This window comes from Dendropsophus ebraccatus, chromosome 2, assembly GCF_027789765.1.
Source record: "Dendropsophus ebraccatus isolate aDenEbr1 chromosome 2, aDenEbr1.pat, whole genome shotgun sequence".
Lineage (NCBI taxonomy): Eukaryota > Metazoa > Chordata > Amphibia > Anura > Hylidae > Dendropsophus > Dendropsophus ebraccatus.
Window position 1 is genome coordinate 59,821,887 of NC_091455.1, and position 6,885 is coordinate 59,828,771.

At 42.3% G+C, this 6,885-nt stretch overlaps 1 long non-coding RNA gene across 1 annotated transcript; it reads left to right on the forward strand.

Moving 5' to 3' along the window:
* The first annotated feature begins 3,693 nt into the window (after positions 1 to 3,693).
* LOC138784469 (uncharacterized) lies at positions 3,694 to 4,634 on the forward strand. Its single transcript, XR_011361848.1, has 3 exons — positions 3,694 to 3,967; positions 4,054 to 4,112; positions 4,219 to 4,634. It is a non-coding gene; the product is annotated as an uncharacterized lncRNA (long non-coding RNA).
* The last annotated feature ends 2,251 nt before the right edge of the window (positions 4,635 to 6,885 follow it).

Below are 6,885 nucleotides of genomic sequence, written 5' to 3' on the forward strand. Positions count from 1 at the left end.
GTGTGCGGAGAGTAGGGGGAGCTACAGAATCTAGGGTAGTTTTAAGGGTGTTGTGGTAGTGTTGTGTGGCTGTGTTTGGGCAGGTGAGGGATGAGATTGGGGACAGTGAGGATTGAAGGGAGTCTATGAGTTGAGGAGTGTTAATACCACATAGATTTCTGTATATGTATGGGGTAGGAGTGTCAGGAGTGGGGCAGATGTTGGTAATGGAGAAAGAGAGAAGGTTGTGGTCTGATAGCTCAGATGGATCGTTAGAAAAGTTAGAAACAGAACAGTGGCGGAAGAAGATCAGATCCAGGGAATTCCCACCATTGTGTGTGGGAGAGTTGGTTAGTTGTGAGAGGCCAAAGGAGGAGGTTAGAGAGAGAAGCTGAGAGGCAGCAGGGGAGATGGGAATATCAATAGGGATGTTGAAGTCACCCAGAATAAGTGTGGGGACTTCTGTACATAAGAAATGTAACTTTATCCCTGACCTGTCTGGTGATTTCTTTGGTTTTCATGATGCTGTTTGATCACTATGTTCTCTAACAAACCTCTAAGGCCTCACAGAACAGCTGTAGTTACACTGAGAAGACATCACACACGGGGGCTCTATTTACTAATGAGGAGACTTCTAAAGGTCATTTTATTCGGGGTGATTAGGGTATGGGGGGGCTGAATACAAATGGATGCTATTGGATCGATATTTTGGGGGGGGGGACTGTTAAAATCATGTACCATTTCCTTTACAATTCATAATTACTTGTTACTGTGTTGGTCTATCCCATAAGATCCATGTAAAATGCATTTAAAGGAGTAGTTTCACGCTACATAAGAAAATTAAAACAGGGATAAGGTTGCTGATGCTTCTTACCATCACTGTCCGGCACTACTATAAATAGGATAGTGCAAGTGAAGGTGGGTGAACCCGTCTCTGACCAATATCTATATGGACAGGTGTAAAAGCTTGGAGTGTAGGTGAATGATGATTGTAGGGGGGGACCAAATTAGGGGACCGGATAAGCTGCTTTACAAGGTGTGTTTTTAGCTTTGAGTATTAGAAATGAGTCTAATGTTCTTAGACAATGCATTCCAGAGAACTGGTGCAGCTTTAGGCCATGTTCCCACTGCGTAAGTTTCGTATCATGACCGTTGTTGCAAATCGGCAACAACGGCAGTGATTACTACAGAACCTACGTATTGCTGCCCTCTATGGAATCCCGGCCAGAGTGTACATACATAGTATACACTCCAGCCGGGATCACTGGCGGTGCCGCAAAAAACTGACATGTCATTGAATAGCGGCCGCAGGAGACATGTCAGTGCACACAATGGAGCGTTTGGCTCCGGCCGCACGCTCCAATGTGAGCAGTGGGGAATTCAGCGGCAGTGAAATTCATCCGGCCATTAATGCGGTACCGGCCAGGATGATCTTCTCTGACACCGGCCGTGTCTTCCTACGTGGAATCATAGCTTTACTGTGTAAAGTCCTGGAGAAAGGAAAAGGTGGATCCAGCCCTGGGAAACTGGGAGAAGTTCCTAGGACTGAATGCATCTTTTCCCAGCACCTGGCAAAGAGCAGCATGGAGCGGAGCAGACTTCAAAGCCTGATGAGCAAAATGCAGATAATAGATATGCTCACTACTCTACTCACAAACTTAAAGGGGTACTTCACCCCAAAAACTTTCTTTCAAAGATTTGTAATTTACTTCTATAAAAAAAAAATCTCAAGTCAGTACTTATCAGCTGCTGCATGTCCTACATCCTAAGTGGTATTCTTTCCAGTCTGGAGAGCAGGAGAGGGTTTCTATGGGGATTTGTTACTGCTCTGTACAGTTCCTGACATGGACAAAGGTGGTAACAGAGAGCACTTGGTGTGCATTTCTGTTCAGCCCCCCTAAGTCAATACTTTGTGGGATTACCTTTCACTGCAATTACAGCTGCATGTCTTTATGGGGTATGTCTCTTCCAGATTTGCACATCTAGGGTACAAACCCACACACCGTATACACAGCAGATACGCAACAAATACGCAGCAAATACGCAGCAGATTTGTTGGTACAGATTTGATGCTGTGTTCAGTTATTTAGATATAATCTGCTGCGTTTTTGCTGCGTATTTGCTGCGTGTTTGCTGCGTGTTTGCTGCGTATCGCAGCAGTAAATACGCTGCTTATACGGTGTGTGGGTTTATACCCCTAAAGACATTTTTCCAGTTCATCTTTGCAAATTAGCTTAAGCTCCCCCCCCCCCTTTCTTCCACATGCTTGCTGTGTCCTCTACATGGCTTATGAGGAACAGTAAATGGGACTTGTTATGGCAGGCCTTCAAAGCCAGCTTTCTTTCCATAAGGCCAGATGTGTGGAGTACATGACTAATAGTTGTCCTGTGGACATATTCTCCCTTCGGAGCTATGGATCTCTGCATGCATCTCCTCCACACTGACAATAGACCACTTGGCTGTTTCTGTAGTTAGTGCCCCCTTGCCTGGGCTGTCTGTTTAGGTGGACAGCCATGGCTTGGAAGGTTTGCAGTTGTGCCATACTCCTTCCATTTCAGATTATAGATTGAACTTTGCTCTGTAAGATGTTCAGAGCTTAACCCACAGACCCAGCGGCCCAGGGTACAATACTCCTTAGAGAGACCCGCCTAAAAATATAACTTTTATTGTAGATATTTAAAGTAAACTAGAGGTGTTTTTCTAAGAGAAAATACTTAGTGCTAGAAAGGAACAGTGACTCTCAGAGTGCCCTTATAAGAAAAACTTTAACCCTTCAAAATTGGTACTGGAACTTTAAGAGCAATGTGTCAGGCTTTTGAATGTGAATTCAGCACCAGCCCTTTAAGAGTGAATTCAGTACTGCATTGAAAGTGGAAGATTGAAAGCGGTACCGGTCCTTTAAGAGAAAATTTGGCACCGTCCCTTTAAGACCAAATTCACTAATGGCACATTAAAAATGAATGTGGTACTGGCCCTTTAAGAGCAAATTCAGCAACAGCCCTTTGGGAATGAAAGCAGTAGTGGCCCTTTAAGAGCAAATTCTGTACAAGCCTTTTACCAGCGACTTTGGCATCAATGTTTTTACCTTGAATTGCAGCGACTTTGTGTTGTGGTTATTGCAACGCCCTTATAACAGGTGACAAACGTTTAAACACATGGGGAGCCAGGATCATAATCTATCTAGTAGTACATCTGTGTTTGTTGCCCATAGCAACCAATCAGAGCTCGGTAAGATGAAAGCTCCGCTCTAGTTAGTTGTTATGGGAGAAAAGCCCAGATTTACTAGTGGACGGTTATTAATGGCCTCCCCAGTAGTGAGATGTCTCCCCTGTCCCCTAATGTCAGTCACCCCATTGTACACCTGAGGCCGTACACAGCAAGATACACTGTCACTAATATATCAATATACTACTATACCTCCTCATTGTTTCTATTTACATTTTATTGCCCAGGACCCATTACTTCCCATAGGATATCATGTGATGACAGCTCTTGTAATAGGGACAATTGACAACAGCAACCAATCAGATCACTGCTTCAATTGGCAAATCTATATGCATTCATCTGATTGGCTGCCACAATCATAGACCTTACCAACCAATCACATCACTGCTTCAATTGGCAAACTTAAAAGCACTAATGTGATTGGCTGCCACAATCATAGACCTTAGCAACCAATCAGATCATTGCTTCAATTGTGAAAGCTATAAGCACTATTCTGATTGGTTGCCACAGTAGTATTACTAACAATGTGATGTCACAATGCCTCTGGTTGACATTAGGACACATCAAGCAACAAAGAATCTGGGATCAGATACACAGACCTCATACACAGCGTGCCGCCACCAGAGAAACTACACCCCAAAATACTCATCACAGGAGCGTCCTCTATCTCCTGCTACACGGACAAGTCCTCCTGGGACATCATTGGAAAAACGTCCTCCATGTGTATGCGCCACAGGATGAAGACCGCTGATCTACAATGCAGGTGGGTCTATCTAGGCCGACTGTGCAGAGATAATGGGGGAGGGGCAGGTGTAAAATTACAACCTATAATGTTGTTTTCTATTAAAGGGATGAAACACTATTGCTGTGCACAGTTACTGGATGTCACTGTACTGGGATTATACCAGGTATGGTTATGGACACATCCATTATAATGATATGATTGGTTGCTATGGGAACAGCAGCTGTTCTGATAGACAGTTCTGATATAAATGTTTCTTCCTTCTTTTAAAGATGCCGAACACAGAGAAAGAGAGATAGAGAGAGAGAATGATCCCGGGCCAAAGACTACAGGTGATGTCTCTAGATGTCATTATTAGAGGGGGATTGGGTGGTTCTGGTTGCCTTATGCATGTATCAATGTTATTATCCTCTTGCCTCTGACACCTGTTCTAGCCTTAATGACCAGGCCATTTTTAATTTTTGCCTTCTTAAAGTCATGATGCTTTTATTTTCCACTTGCAGGGCTGGTTGGGCGTAATTTTTTGCGCCACAATCTCTAGTTTTTAATAATATCATATTTGCGTACATGGAAATTTTTCAACTCTTTCTATACATTTTTCTGATGTTAATGTGACAAAAAATCTGCAATCTTGTGGGAATGTTATTTTTATATTTTGCTAAATCGGACAATTACGCACACATTAATATTAGGGATGAGCTAACCTCGAGCATGCTCCAATCCATCCGAACCCGAACTTTCGGCATTTGATTAGCGGTGGCTGCTGAAGTTGGATAAAGCCCTAAGGCTATGTGGAAAACATGGATATAGTCATTGGCTGTATCCATGTTTTCCAGACAACCTTAGAGCTTTATCCAACTTCAGCAGCCCCCGCTAATCAAATGCCGATCGTTCGGGTTCGGATGGACTCGAACCCGAACCCGGTTTGCTCATCTCTAATTAATATATTACTATATAACGCGTTTATTTACTTACTTTTATGTGTTTAACTTTTTCAAGTATGAAAGGGAGCTGTTTTAAACTCTTACTGGGGAGGGGTTTTGTTGTATTTAAAAAAAAAAAAAAAAATTTAGCACTTTTAAATCCCCCTAGGGGACTATGACTTGCAATCATTAGATTACATATATTGGTCTAGGCTATGGCATATTATTGATCAGTATTATCGGCAATTTTCCCATTCAATCTGCCCAAGAAAAACTCTATCAGAACATTGCCAATCAAGGGTCACGATTAGACAATGACAGGAACATGGCACTGAAAGGGTTCATGGCGGGCAGCCAAGCAATCACAGTGGCCCATCGTTAACAGTTAGGAACTGGCTGCTGATAACAGCTTGTCCTTATGATTAGCCCCTGGGTATCATGACATTCTGGTAGCATCATGATGCGGGAACACTCTGCTTTTCATGATGTTGCTGGAATGTCATTTTGTAGCAAGGGGTCATTGAGAGGGTAGATGATATATTATTTGTGTTCATGTGCTGGGGTAGCCATTTTTGAAAAATGTGTTGGGCAAGATATGAAAATATCCTGATCAGTATATAATTTCTAAAAAGAATATTATAGTACCCATCATTAAAAAAGAATAACTGGAACAGACAACTACCCTCATTGGGCAAGAAGACAACAAAGATAAAGACTTTTGTCAAAGCCAAAGACGATTGTGATACCCATCATTTCTCACCACAGAATATCTTCCAAATATTGCAAATGTGAATGTTGTATGCTGTATGATAGTTGTGGCTTATGTTTGTGATCATGTGCTAGAAGTAGCTGTGGTTTTTGTTCTGCAAAAAGATGTGAAGGCCTTAAAGAAAGTTACACAACAAATAAGACCTGGGACTGATGGCTACCTTCCTTGGACAAGACGCCAGCTAAAGACAAAGACTATTGTGATACCCATAATTTCTCACCACAGAATATCTTTCAAATATTGCGCATGTGAATGTTGTATGCTGTATGATAGGTGTGGCTTATGTTTGTGATCATGTGCTAGAAGTAGCTGTGGGTTCCTTCCTGCAAGAAAATGAAGAATTCAGAAAGTAAAGTGAACAACAAAGAAGACGTGGGACAGATGACTACCCGATTTGGATAAGAAGGCAGCTACTTACGAAGACTATGTCATGTCCATCATTTCTCACCACAGGCTATCTTCCAAATATTGCACATGTGAATGTTGTATGATAGGTGTGGCTTATGTTTGTGATCATGTGCTAGAAGTAGCTGTGGTTTCTTTCTGCAAGAAGATGCAATGGCCTGAAAGAAAATTGGACAACAAAGAAGACCTGGGACAGAGGACTACCTTCCTTGGACAAGAGGCCAGCTAATTACGAAGACTGTTGTCATACCCATAATTTCTCACTACAGGATATCTTCCAAATATTGCGCATGTGAATGCTGTATGCTGTATGATAGGTGTGGCTTATGTTTGTGATCATGTGCTAGAAGAAGCTGTGGGTTCCTTCCTGCAAGAAAATTAATAATTCAGAAAGAAAACTGAACAACAAAGAAGACCTGGGACTGATGGCTACCTTCCTTGGACATGACTCTAGCTGAAGACAAAGACTATTGTGATACCCGTCATTTCTCACCACAGGCTATCTTCCTAATATTGCACATGTGAATGCTGTATGCTGTATGATAGGTGTGGCTTATGTTTGTGATCATGTGCTAGAAGAAGCTGTGGTTTCCTCCCTGCAAGAAAATGAAGAATTCAGAAAGTAAAGTGAACAACAAAGAAGACGTGGGACAGATGACTGCCATATTTGGATAAGGAGGCAGCTACTTATGAAGACTATGTCATGTCCATCATTTCTCACCACAGGCTATCTTCCAACTATTGCACATGTGAATGTTGTATGTTGTATGGTAGTTGTGGCCTATGTTTGTGATCATGTGCTGGAAGAAACTGTCGGTTCCTTCCTGCAAGAAAATGAAGAA